The sequence below is a fragment of the Tachyglossus aculeatus genome, chromosome 14 (genome assembly GCF_015852505.1).
Source record: "Tachyglossus aculeatus isolate mTacAcu1 chromosome 14, mTacAcu1.pri, whole genome shotgun sequence".
Classification (NCBI taxonomy): domain Eukaryota; kingdom Metazoa; phylum Chordata; class Mammalia; order Monotremata; family Tachyglossidae; genus Tachyglossus; species Tachyglossus aculeatus.
Window position 1 is genome coordinate 45,151,041 of NC_052079.1, and position 13,586 is coordinate 45,164,626.

The 13,586-nt window shown below is 47.0% G+C and overlaps 1 non-coding gene across 1 annotated transcript; it reads left to right on the forward strand.

The window, feature by feature from the left end:
• Window positions 1–695: 695 nt before the first annotated feature.
• On the forward strand, window positions 696–833 carry LOC119937414. The gene has a single exon (XR_005454083.1). It is a non-coding gene; the product is annotated as a small nucleolar RNA SNORA7 (small nucleolar RNA).
• The last annotated feature ends 12,753 nt before the right edge of the window (window positions 834–13,586 follow it).

Genomic DNA, 13,586 nt, shown 5'->3' on the forward strand with positions numbered 1-13,586 from the left:
CTCTCTGCTGCCTTCTCTCCAGTTTCTTGAGGCTCTTTTTCATCAACAAATGGTATGTACTCAGTGCTCATTGTGTGCAGTGCACTGCACTAAGCACTCAGAAAAGTACAACATAACAGAGTTGGTAAATGTGATCTCTGCCCAGAAGAAGAAGCAGAGAAGCAGCGTGGCTCAGTGGAAAGAGCCCGGGCTTTGGAGTCACAGGTCATGGGTTCGAATCCCGACTCCACCACATGTCAGCTGTGTGATCTTGGGCAAGTCACTTAACTTCTCTGGGCCTCAGTTACCTCATCTGTAAAATGGGGATGAAGACTGTGAGCCCCACGTGGGGCAACCTGATCACCCTGTATCCTCCCCAGCGCTTAAAACAGTGCTTTGCACATAGTAAGCGCTTAACAAATGCCATTATTATTATTATTATTATAAGAAGCTTATGGTCTACAGCGAGAGAGAGACATTAAAATAGATTAGGACTCTTAGTCCTTGGGAAAATATTTAAGAAGTATGGACACTACCCTCAACCACTAAGCAGATGGCCTTCTCAGAGCCTGGCCTGTAGCCAAGCCTGACAACTGGTTAAAATTCCTAAAGGAGAGAGGCTTTATACTGGGGTTAATATCAAGCTATAAGTATACTTTAAGAATGCATAAATGGTTACAAAATCTAGAAAAACAACATAATGGTAATTAACAAAGACCCTCTCAGCATCGCACCTGGAGAGTTTCCAGTACTTTTCCAGTCTTGGCTATGGGAGGGAGAGTCAAGCAGAGGCCTACCCATTCCATTCTTAGCTTGGGCAGTGGCTAGTGAGTGGAAGGCAATCTGCTACAAGTCAAAGCTCACTTGTGCTGGGCAGCAGCAGCATGGGAGAGAGTCGAGGAAGTTTACTGTGTGGAAGAAGGCAATGGTGAACCACTTCCATACATTTACCAAGAAAACTCTATGTATACACTACCAGACCAGAACAATTGCAGATGGAAGTGGGGCGTTCTGGGAGAGATGTGTCCACGGAGTCGCTAGGCGTTGGAGACAACTCAAGAGCATAAGCCAAGACAATAAACAAGACTGTTTGGTCATTAATGCAAGGAGTTGGGATCCTGTTCTTATGGATTCTACATCCCATCATCTCCTATAGAACAAGTTGCAATAATATTGTAATAAGGTTCATTTCACTGGAATTCCCTGAATATTAGCAGCATGGGGTTAGCTCGCTAACCTCTTCATTCTTGGACTCACCCACACATTCACTCTCCTATACACAAATTGCTTCCCATCCATCCCACCCTCTTTTTGCCACTTTTCATTTTCTCATATTCACCCATTCTCTTTCATTCTGTCCTCTCTTGTTCCTTCTTCTGATGCCTCCTTGCTTCTTTCTTTCTCTGTCTGTCTCTCCCACCCTCCTCTCTCTCTCTCTCACTCTCTCTCTCTCATATGCCCTATTGTCCTTTCTTTTTTCTCTTACACCCCTTTTAATCCTCTTTTTATTCTTTTTTCCCCTTGTGATTCATTTGATTTTTGCATCTTTCATATTTTTCTTTTTTTTCTGTTTTTCTCTTATTTACCTTATCCTGTTTTCTCCCTCTTTTTTTCTCTTTCTCATCTTGTTCTTTTTAGCATTCAATATCAGGAGAGCAAGCACCTAGGTTAGTAAAAGTTGAATGTTTGGAGAAGGTCTCTAAAGGGCTGCCCTTGCCCTATTCCCATTAAGCAGCTATTTTCAGGGGTCCCCAGCTCCCCTCTAGGCTCAGACCTGGAGGCAGACAATTCTGGAACATGGCACACAGATCCATAGCTCTCTCCCTCCTCTCCCCCCAACCCTCTGACCCCCCTCCTACCTCATCCTCTCCAACTCCCCATCAACTGAACTTTTCATATTCAAGAGATCAATCAATCAATCAATCAATCGTATTTATTGAGCGCTTACTATGTGCAGAGCACTGTACTAAGCGCTTGGGAAGTACAAATTGGCATCACATAGAGACAGTCCCTACCCAACAGTGGGCTCACAGTCTAAAAGGGGGAGACAGAGAACAGAACCAAACATACCAACAAAATAAAATAAGTAGGATAGAAATGTACAAGTAAAATAAATAAATCAATCAATAAATAGAGTAATAAATATGTACAACCATATATACATATATACAGGTGCTGTGGGGAAGGGAAGGAGGTAAGACGGGGGGATGGAGAGGGGGACGAGGGGGAGAGGAAAGAAGGGGCTCAGTCTGGGAAGGCCTCCTGGAGGAGGTGAGCTCTCAGCAGGGCCTTGAAGGGAGGAAGAGAGCTAGCTTGGCGGATGGGCAGAGGGAGGGCATTCCAGGCCCGGGGGATGACGTGGGCCGGGGGTCGATGGCGGGACAGGCGAGAGCGAGGTACAGTGAGGAGATCAGCGGTGGAGGAGCGGAGGGTGCGGGCTGGGCAGTAGAAGGAGAGAAGGGAGGTGAGGTAGGAGGGGGCGAGGTGATGGACAGCCTTGAAGCCCAGGGTGAGGAGTTTCTGCCTGATGCGCAGATTGATCGGTAGCCATTGGAGGTTTTTGAGGAGGGGAGTAATATGTCCAGAGCGTTTCTGGACAAAGATAATCCGGGCAGCAGCATGAAGTATGGATTGAAGTGGAGAGAGACACGAGGATGGGAGATCAGAGAGAAGGCTGGTGCAGTAGTCCAGATGGGATAGGATGAGAGCTTGAATGAGCAGGGTAGCGGTTTGGATGGAGAGGAAAGGGCGGATCTTGGCAATGTTGCGGAGCTGAGACCGGCAGGTTTTGGTGATGGCTTGGATGTGAGGGGTGAATGAGAGAGCGGAGTCGAGGATGACACCAAGGTTGCGGGCTTGTGAGACGGGAAGGATGGTAGTGCCGTCAACAGAGATGGGAAAGTCAGGGAGAGGACAAGGTTTGGGAGGGAAGACAAGGAGCTCAGTCTTCGACATGTTGAGCTTTAGGTGGCAGGCGGACATCCAGATGGAGATGTCCTGAAGGCAGGAGGAGATGCGAGCCTGGAGGGAGGGGGAGAGAGCAGGGGCAGAGATGTAGATCTGGGTGTCATCAGCGTAGAGATGATAGTTGAAGCCGTGGGAGCGAATGAGGTCACCAAGGGAGTGAGTGTAGATTGAGAACAGAAGGGGACCAAGCACTGAACCTTGGGGAACCCCCACAGTAAGAGGATGGGAGGGGGAGGAGGAGCCTGCAAAAGAGACTGAGAAAGAACGACTGGAGAGATAAGAGGAGAACCAGGAGAGGACGGAGTCTGTGAAGCCAAGGTCAGATAACGTGTTGAGGAGAAGGGGGTGGTCCACAGTGTCAAAGGCAGCTGAGAGGTCGAGGAGGATTAGGACAGAGTATGAGCCGTTGGATTTGGCAAGCAGGAGGTCATTGGTGACCTTTGAGAGTGCAGTTTCCGTGGAATGAAGGGGACGGAAGCCAGACTGGAGGGGGTCGAGGAGAGAGTTGTTGTTGAGGAATTCTAGGCAGCGCGTGTAGACAACTCGTTCAAGGAGTTTGGAAAGGAATGGTAGGAGGGATATGGGACGATAACTAGAAGGTGAGGTGGGGTCAAGAGAGGGTTTTTTTAGGATGGGAGAGACATGGGCATGTTTGAAGGCAGAGGGGAAGGAACCAGTGGAGAGTGAGCGGTTGAAGATGGAAGTTAAGGAGGGGAGAAGGGATGGAGCGAGAGATTTCATAAGATGAGAGGGAATGGGGTCAGAAGCACAGGTGGCCGGAGTAGCACTTGAGAGGAGGGAGGAGAGTTCCTCTGAGGATACCGCTGGGAAGGATGGGAGAGTAGCAGAGAGTGTTGAGAGCCGGGGGGTTGGAGAAAGGGGGGGAAGAGACTTTGGGGAGGTCGGACCTGATGGATTTAATTTTGTTAATGAAGTAGGAGGCCAGATCGTTGGGGGTGAGGGAATGTCATTCTATTCTTATTTTTCTGTTTAAATGTGGTGAATACTCTCAGAAAATAACAAACCAGCTCCTGTAGCTCCAGATTAATCTTTTCCAAACCCAATTTCTAAGCAAAACCTATAAAAATCACTTTGTTGCAGAAAAAGTAAGCCCAGAATTTTTGTTGAATTGTTTTCATAGTTAACTTCAGTTTTAAATGATTGCCTGGTTCTAGTCCTCAGTCTCCTCTCCCTAAATGCATGTTCCAGAATGTGCTCAACATTTCACAGGTATCCTCTGGTTAATCTTTGATATATCACATATAAACATATAAACATCTAAACTCTTTGAGGGCAGGACTGTCTCCTTCACACTCTGTAAACTGTAAGCAGACCCTAACAAGGTGATAATCACACTGTAGGGGCTCAATAAACATTTACTAATGATGATGATGATGTTGATTTGCCAGTGGAAATGAAGAACTGAGATTGTAAACACATCAATCAAATGCTCACATGGTTTCCCACAAGCCATCAAACTTTAGCAAGAGCCCAACTGCCGCTTCTGGAAAACTGTGTAACAAATCCAGTCCCCACTGACCCCAGAGAAATCTGGTAAGTTAGGTTGTTGGCAAAGTGCATTTTCTAGTGTTTCATCTCAGTATGTTTTCCTCCATAAACATTTCAGTGCTTTACTTCAGTGCCCTGTGTCACCAAGTTGGTTTCTTAGAGGGAGGATTTTATCCCTTCTCAACAGTGGACCAGCGGAGAATAATGAGACACGGAGATTAAGCAACTCACCAAAGGCAATGGAAGATCCTGAAACATTATCCAGAAAATTCATTTTCAGAGAAGACAGACCAAGTGATGTGTCCTTCAGTTCACGACTCTGCCCAGATGCTCTACACACACAGTCTTTTCAGCAGGCAGATAACCTGGAATTCCAAAAGGAGACAAATTGTATTCTCATGCCAATTTCAGCTATGTGTTGAATATCCATTTCAGTGGGAATCTCTGGATCTTGAATTTGTCTGGGCATTCCAGACAGAACATCAATAAATAGTATTAATTGAGTGCTTACTGTCTGCAGAACACTGTTCTAAGTGTTGGAGAGAGTATTATTTAATAGAGTTAGTAGACATGTTCCCTGCCCACAAAGAGCTTGACAGAATTAATAAGTTTGCGGAAACAGGGATTTGACAAAGAATATCCCCCATTTTCCAGGACAAAGCTTCAGGCATGAAGTTGGCTAAAGGCCTGCTCCCCTCAGCTGGAAAACAATGAGCAGCCTTAATGAGAGCACACAGCTGGCTCAGCAGCCCAAATTGACAGAACTTTTACAGCAGAAGCTGCAGTGGAGGGAGGCAGTTCACCTAGGAGAAGTGCAAAGACGCTTCCAAAGAGCAGCAGTCGGACCCGTAAAGGTTTCCCTTTATCTTTTCTGTTCTTTTCCTAACCAGGAGGCTTGTGTTTTTTGTTGATCAGGCTCAAAAGAACCAGATTTTTGAAGCCAGGTCATAATTAATCAGAAAAAGAGAGTCCTTTTTCACATCAAGGTGAAATTAACTCGTTTCATGTTGTATTTATGGGGGTTCCAGAATTGAAAGAAGGTGAGGATCGTGACACCCACCCCTGTGAAATGAGTCAGTAGTAGTTGTGGAGCTGGACTATACTATAGCTATTCTGTATCCAAACATATATAGTCTGTGAGCCCACTCTTCTAGACTGTGAGCCCACTGTTGGGTAGGGACTGTCTCTATATGTTGCCAACTTGTACTTCCCAAGCGCTTAGTACAGGGCTCTGCACACAGTAAGCGCTCAATAAATACGATTGATTGATTGATAGTCTGGGTTAGCCTGAGATGTAAACGCATTGGGTTTTTTTGCAGAAGGGTTTTCAGTTTAAGAAAGGATTCTATAGACTGTGACTTGTCCCCATTATTCATAAATTCAAAGTTCCTGGTGTTTTATCCCGACTATCCCCAGGGTCTCCACAGTGGGGTGCTGAGGGGATGTTTCCACTTCTGGTCCTATTCTAAAATCACTCCTCCCCCTCCTATAAATCCAACCTTTGTGCCAACCAAACCTGCCTCCTCTCAACCAATCCTTGATCCCTACTTGACTTCCTGCCTCTATACTTTTCCTCATGGCTGGCACATCTCTTTCCCTTCCTTTCAATACTTACCTTGGCAAGTAAACCTCTCTCAACTTGATGGGAAAAGCAGTGGGCAACTGTAGGAAGCAGGAATGGTGTCATTTATCTCTGCACTCTCCCAGATCCTTGGCACAATAATAATAATAATTTTTAAATGTAGTATTTAAATGCTTATTAGGGGCCTAGCACTATACTTAGCACTGGGGTAGACATAGATAAGTGGATTGGAAACAGTCCCTGTCCCACATAGGACTCACAGTTTAAAGGGGAGGGGGAACAGGTATTTAATACCCTTTTACAGATGAAGAAACTGAGGCACAGAGAAGTTAAGTGACTTGCCCAAGCTCACATAGAAGGCACTCTACAATTATGGATTGGTTGATCTATTTCAGGCCCTATGGTTTTCTGGAAGCTATCGTGTAATGTGGAAACCTGAATCTCCTTTAAATTTTAGGCAACTGTTGATCCAAGACTGCTTCAGGAATTTAAAGCAGTGCTTCTAGAACAGGGAATTGGCATCAGGGCATCAGATCTGTTCTTCCTGATAATAATCCCTCTCTCAGCACTTATATATGTATCTATGATTTACTTTCTGTCACCCCACTCTAGACTGTAAGATTCTTACGGACAGGAAATGTGATTACTACAAGGATCTTCCCAGAATTAAGGAGTTTGGGGAGCATTGATTTTATAAAGATCTCCTCCCACTTACCAGGACAAAGCCTGGCGCACCAAGTTGGCTAAAAACCTGCTCCCTTCAGCTGGAAGACAATGAGCAGCCCCAGTGAGAGCACAGAGTTGGCTCAACAGCTTGAGGTGATGGCCCTAGTGCAGTGACCTGGAGGGAGGGGACATGTGACTACCAACGCTGTGGTGGTTTACTCTCCCAAGTGCTTAGTACAGTGCTCTACACACAGTAAGCACTCAATAGAGAAGCAGTGTGCCCTAGTGGATAGAACATGGGCCTGTGTTCTAATACCAGCTCTATCACTTATCTGCTCTGTGACCTTTGACAAGATACTTGACTCGTCTGTGCCTCAGTGACCTCATCTGTAAAATGTGGATTTAGACTGTGAGCCCCATGTGGGACATGAATTGCGTCCAATCTGATCAGCTTGTATCTACCCATGTGCTTAGTACAGAGCCTGGTACATAGTTAAGCCCTTAACAAATACCATAAAAATAAAATTGAGTGATTGTAAAGCACTTCAGATGCCCACTGGCTCCTTCTAAACTGAGAGGCTCATGTCCTGGGATGGGATGAGGAGGAGCTGATCAGGACCATCTTTGAATCTACAGTGTCATTATCAGGCCAGAGGTTGAGGTTGGCTCTTGACCTTACTCCAGTTTTAATCAGTTTTTTTTTTTCCCTAGGTGGGTCCCCAGTGAAAAGGAAGAAGGCAAGTGCAGGAAGAAGGCACCTCCTATTTGAGTGTTAATTTCAAATATTAGGTTTAAAGTAGTGGCCTAAAATAAGTTATGGTGGAGAGAGGAGTGGTCTGCTTGTATAGGAAGGAAGAAGGCAAGTGCAGGAAGGAGGCACCTCCTATTTGAGTGTTAATTTCAAACATTGGGTTCAAAGTAGTGACCTAATATAAGTTATGGTGGAGAGGGGAGTGGTCTGCTTGTAAGATAGATCCTTGCTGCTCTAATGGGCTTTTCCCCAGAAGTCCTGTTCAGATTGCCCAGGTGTTTCTTGGTGTCTTGATTTTTGAAAAACCTAGGGTTTCCTACGTTCAAGTTTGGTTTCCTCCAGACTTGTTGCAGTCCGTAACATGGTGCTGAAACTGCAAATCCTATGTACGTGCCCCGAGAGCACAGACATCTGCTAATAGCAGTTTCATGAACCAGTTTCTCCTAGACTTTTGATGATGCTCATAGCCTGTTGATCTGGAGGTGTTTTCCAAGAACGCTGACTCCAGCTTCCGGGTCTCTCATTGCACCCCTCAAACATGGCAGTGTAGAGTAGGATAACGATGACTGAGCCAGCACGCAACCCCATTTCGCTCTGCTAGTGAGGAGCAAAAGGACAGACAGGTCAGCTTCAATTCTAACTCAACCAGAGTATCATGGAGTAGTCTGAGAATCATGCTGAATTTCTTCCCTTTCCTTTTTCTCCCCTTTTACCCCCCAACTCACTTCATTCCTTCCTAGCTGTCTTCCTAATTGGGTCTTGCTCTTGAATCTCTTCTCTTCAGTCCACTTTCCATACCCTTAAATTTGCCTGGAATTCCTTCCCTGCTTAAAGTTGCTAAACCACATACATCCCTTCCCACTTCAAAGCCATCCTAAAAGACTACCTTTTTTCTGGTCACAACATTCCCTAAACCTCTCATAGCACATCTGTACACTTCAGTTCATGAATCCCATTTATTCATTTTTTTCCTTACTTTTGTTTTCTCCAGTTAAATCTGTTCCAATTATATGTTGAAAATGTGTGTATGCCTCTTTCCCTGTAAAATTGTAAGATTCTTGAAGGCAAAAACTGTCTTCTACTTTTATTGGGTTTTACCAAGCACGTGGTACAGTGTTGTGCATGTTGTAAGCACACTGTGGGCAGGAAACCTATCAACTCATTTTGTATTGTACTCTCCCAAGTGCTTCGTACAGTGCTCTATGCACAGTAAACACTCAAATGCCATTGACTGTAAGAGTTCAATAACTGATGAGGTAAATGCTGAGGAGGAGGGGAAGGAAAATGAGTTATTCCAATAAGTGGACAAAATTCACCCAAGATTCAATTTAGTATTTTTTTAATTAAAAAGTTCCTTACTTTCCCTGATCCAAATAAAACCTCTAAAGATTCCCCTTTAAAGCAACCATCAGCTTGACAACACAGTGTGAGAAAGTCAACAGCTGAATTTCTTTCCAGAAAAATAAGAAAATCAACATATGCTCTCTTGTAATTGGCCCACCCTATTTTCTCTCTTACAGGTACCCTCCACTGCTCTAGATAGATTTGCTTGATGCCAGCCAATTCTTGTTTAAATGGTGGATTTTTGTCGGGAATCTAGTTAGAAGTTGGACCAAAGAAATACTTAAATCTTTACTTTCCTCTGGGCAGCTGGCAGTACTCACCCATTCCATAAAGTGCATGCTTTCCATGGCAAACAAAAAAAAAACCCAACCCATAAGTTTTCTCTCAATCCTCTACTTCATCTCTGTTTCCAACTTCTTAAAGTGCTGCCTTAATCTCTCTCCCTCAGATGGGAAAAATTAACCAGGTCCCAGATCATTTCCTGGGGTCAATATGCCATCCGGAACATAGGGGTACCAGGGTATACTCCTCCACTACTTATCCTGGAAGTACCTACTTTCCACATGGCTTCTGGGGCCAGGGTCTCCATTCCAAAAAGGAGAAGATAACAATAATAATAATAATAATGATGATACTTGTGCCGAGCACTGTAATAAGCACCGGGATAGATACAAGACAATCAGGTTGGATATAGTCCCTGTCCACATAAGGCTCACAGGCTAAGTAGGATTTACTCCCCATTTTACAGGTGAGGAAACTGAAGCACAAAGTTAAGTGACTTGATCAAGGTCACTCAGCAGGCAAGTGGCAGAGTCGAGATTAGAATACAGGTCCTCTAATTCCCAGGTCCTTTCTCTTTCCACTAGCCCATACCACCAGTGTCACTGTCTCTCAGTCACCACTCTGATCTGGAGCTGGGCAGAGTCTAAGACACTTACCATCCCCCTTACACATTCTCCTACAACATTCTGTGCTTGTCTTTAAATTCTATTTCATCCCCTATCTGTAATTTATTTTAGCATCTGTCTCCCCCGCCGGCTCCTTGAGGTCAGGAATCATTTCTACTAACTCTCTTGTACTCTTCCACATGCTTAGTACAGTGTTCTACACTGAGTCAATGCTCACTAAATGCTATTGATTGATGAGGGAGGACCACGTTTCAGTTGGTTGAGATCTGTTTGCCAAAGAATAATCAGTGCTGCCCACACACTGGAAAACCCAGCTCTCTCTGTTCCAACTTCGGGGGCCATTTCCTCCAGCCCTAATTGCCCTGGTTGATTGGCAATGTACTCTCCACGTGGCTGCTGTCAGCTCAGGAAGCCTTTGCTAAGTTATGATCCCTTTTTTGTGTATTTAAGTATTTAATATGTGCCAGGTAACAGTTCATTCATTCATTCATTCAATCGTATTTATTGAGTGCTTACTGTGTGCAGAGCGCTTGGGAAGTACAAGTCGGCAACATATAGAGACAGTCCCTACCCAACAACGGGCTCACAGTCTAGAAGGGGGAGACGGATAACAAAACATGTAGACAGGTGTCAGAATCATCAGAACAAATAGAATTAAAGCTATATGTACATCATTAACAAAATAAAGAGAATAGTAAATATGTACAAGTAAAATAGAGTAATAAATCTGTACAAATACATATACAAGCGAGTTAAACCCAAGGACACACAGCAAACAAGTAGTGGAGGCAGAATTACAATGCAGGTCCCTTTTTTAACCTTCTTTATGGTATTTAAGTGCTTACTATATGCCAGGCACTGTTCTAAGCACTGGAGTAGATACAAGGTAATCAGGTTGGACACAGTCCATGTAACACATAGGGCTCACCTTCTTCATTCCCATTTTCTACAAATGAGGTAATTGAGGCCCAGATAAGTGAAGTGGGTTACCCAAGGACACACAGCAGACAAGTGGACGACCCGGGACTAGAACCCAAGTCCTTCCAACTCCCAGGCCCGTGGTCTATCCACTAGACCACACTGCTTCTCCATATGCTATGGTGCATGCTCCAGCTGGAAATGAGTCCTGTCCACAAGGAGCCTCTGTGTGCACTTCGCAATGTGCTGCATCCCTGCCCATCTATTCACCCATCACATCCTGGGTCCTAGCAGGAACGCGAATGTCATGCAAACCACCAGCGCTCTGAATCCATTTCACTGCTCAGCTTCCCGGTCCTGAAATCCCGGGACTTGGCCTCGTCGGTCATTCTCCATGAAAGGCTCCATCAAACCCCTCTCCATGTGGAGCTCAGTTGCCTCCTGGCTGCAGCAGTGCAACATCAAGTATGTGCATGGGGGCGGCGGGGGGCGGGGGGGATGACAACATCCAGATGCTCATCTTAATATACGTGAGGGGGGTGGAGGTGGACAGGGGAGGAGGCCAATCATCGGATTAATGGGATTCATTTAGTTGAAAGTTTGGATAATAATAATGGTATTTGTTAAGCGCTTACTATTTGCTATGCACTCTACTAAGTGCTGGGGTGGATAAGGAAGCTGCAAGGCCTAGGTGGTAGAGCATGGGCCTGGGAATCAGAAGGTCATGTGTTCTAATCCTGACTCTACCACTTGTCTGCTTTGTGAACTTGGGCAAGTCACTTCACTTCCTCTGTGCCTTAGTTCCCTCATGTGTAAAATGGGGATTAAGGCTGTGAGCCCTACATGGGACAGAGTCTGTGTCCAACTCGATTATCTTGTATCTACCCCAGTGCCTAGAACAGAGCCCAGCAAATACCCTAATAATTATTGTTGTTGTTATTATTACAAGCAAATCGGGTTAGACACAGCCCCTGTCCCTCATGGGGCGCTTGGTTCCTGGCTATACACGTCCTTTGGGATGGTACATGAACTTTGCCCTAATCTGCCCAGAAAATGCCCCTGAAAGATCATCTGGCCATCGTTCTGCCATCGGGCAGGTGAATGATTAAACCCCCAGTGCCCGTTTCTGGGGAAGGCCTCCCCTCATAGGCCAGCAGAGCACCCCCCCCCCCCCCCCCCCGGTGTGCCCCTGCCAGGGGGGTTAGGGATGGGCAGGAGGTGGGAAAGGAAAGGCCCGGGCCCAGCGGGAGGAGATAGACCGATCTAGGGTCATCCCAGGTCAGAGGCGTCGCCCTTTGGACTACTGCCATTCTGGTGACCCCTCGAGCTTGGCAAGTTGTGTGTGTGTGTGTGTGTGTCTCTGTGTGTGTGTCTGTGTGTGTGTGTGTGTGTTTTGAGATCGGGGAGAGTTCAGGGGTTGTGGAAAGGGAAGGAGTTGATGGAGAGGGCTCATGTGACCCTCCTCGGCAGAGGTCAGCCGCGATTCGAACCCTGGTGTCCTCTCCTCCCCGGACCCTTGGCCCGGCGGCCCAAACCCCGCCCTGGCTAAATACGATTGAATGAATGAATAATTCTTTTTATCTATTCTGATGGTACTGACACCTGTCTACTTGTTTTGTTGTCCGTCTTCCCCTCCTAGACTGTGAAGCCGTTGTTGCGTAGGGACCATCTCTATCCGCGGCCGAATTGTACTTTCCAAGCGCTTAGTACAGTGCTCTGCACACAGTAAGCGCTCAATAAATGCGATTGAATGAATGAACCCAGTTTGGTGGGTGGAAGTTGGGGGCGGAGAAGGGGCAAGGGATGGGCAGTCCCCCACCCAACGACGAGGCACCGGCGCCTTGGGGGAACTGTATTGCACTTCCCCAAGGGCTTAGTATAATAATAACAATAATAATGATGATGGTATTTGTTAAGCGCTATGTGCAAAGCACTGTTCTAAGCCCTGGGGAGGTTACAAGGTGATCAGGTTGTCCCACGGGGGGGTTCACAGTTTTAATCCCCATTTTACAGAGGAGGTAACTGAGGCCCAGAGAAGTTAAGTGACTTGCCCCTAAATCACACAGCTGACAGTTGGAGGAGCCGGGATTTGAACCCATGACCTCTGACTCCAAAGCCCGGGCTCTTTCCACTGAGCCACGCTGCTTCTCCAAGTATAAAGAAAGTGCTCGAAAATATTAGTGATCGGGCCGGGCCCTGGACCCCTGAGCCGGTCCGAGGGTCCCTTCGGGCCGGGGCTGGGCCTTCCCTGGAGGGGGGGGAGAGAGAGAGAGAGAGTGAGTGAGTGAGTGAGTGAGTGTGTGTGTGTGTGTGTGTGTGTGTGTGTGTGTGTGTGTGTGTGTGTTTCTCCCTTCCCTTTCTCTGCGGGGCCGGGGAGTCTGGGGCACGAGAAAACGTTGCCTCTGTCCATGGTCAAAGTAATTCAACTGTAATCCCCCTTTCTCTGCCTCTCCTGGAGTTCTATTCATATTCTAATCACAGCTTTCCCTGCCCTAAAACAGCCACTTTATCACAGGCCGCAGAGCCCAACTTCCCCTCACTTCCCCTTCCAGCGGGCAGACGACCCGCCCCCCCACCCCCTCCCCGCCCCAACCTCCGGCCCCCTGGGACCCCCAGGGACTCTCCCCGGACCCCCGGGCCCGACCCCCCGACCCCCAGCCTCCAGCCCCCAGGCTCCGGCCCCTTCTGGCCCCCCACCCCCAGCGCCTCCAGCCCGGCCCCCCGACCACGTTTGTCCCCCGCCGAAGTGGCCCCGGGGCGTGGGAGCGGGGGCTGGGGGCCACAAGTGACGGGGGAATCCGGCACAACTGCTCGGATTGCCTCCCCGCCAAAGGTAACGGTTTGTTTGGGGCTTCGCGCAAACTTATCCTCTTGCAATATTCTGCGCAGCCAGGAGAGAGACAGAGGAAACTCTTGAGGGCTGCAGAGGCCTCTGAGATCTGGAGGGCGGTGGGGGAGGACT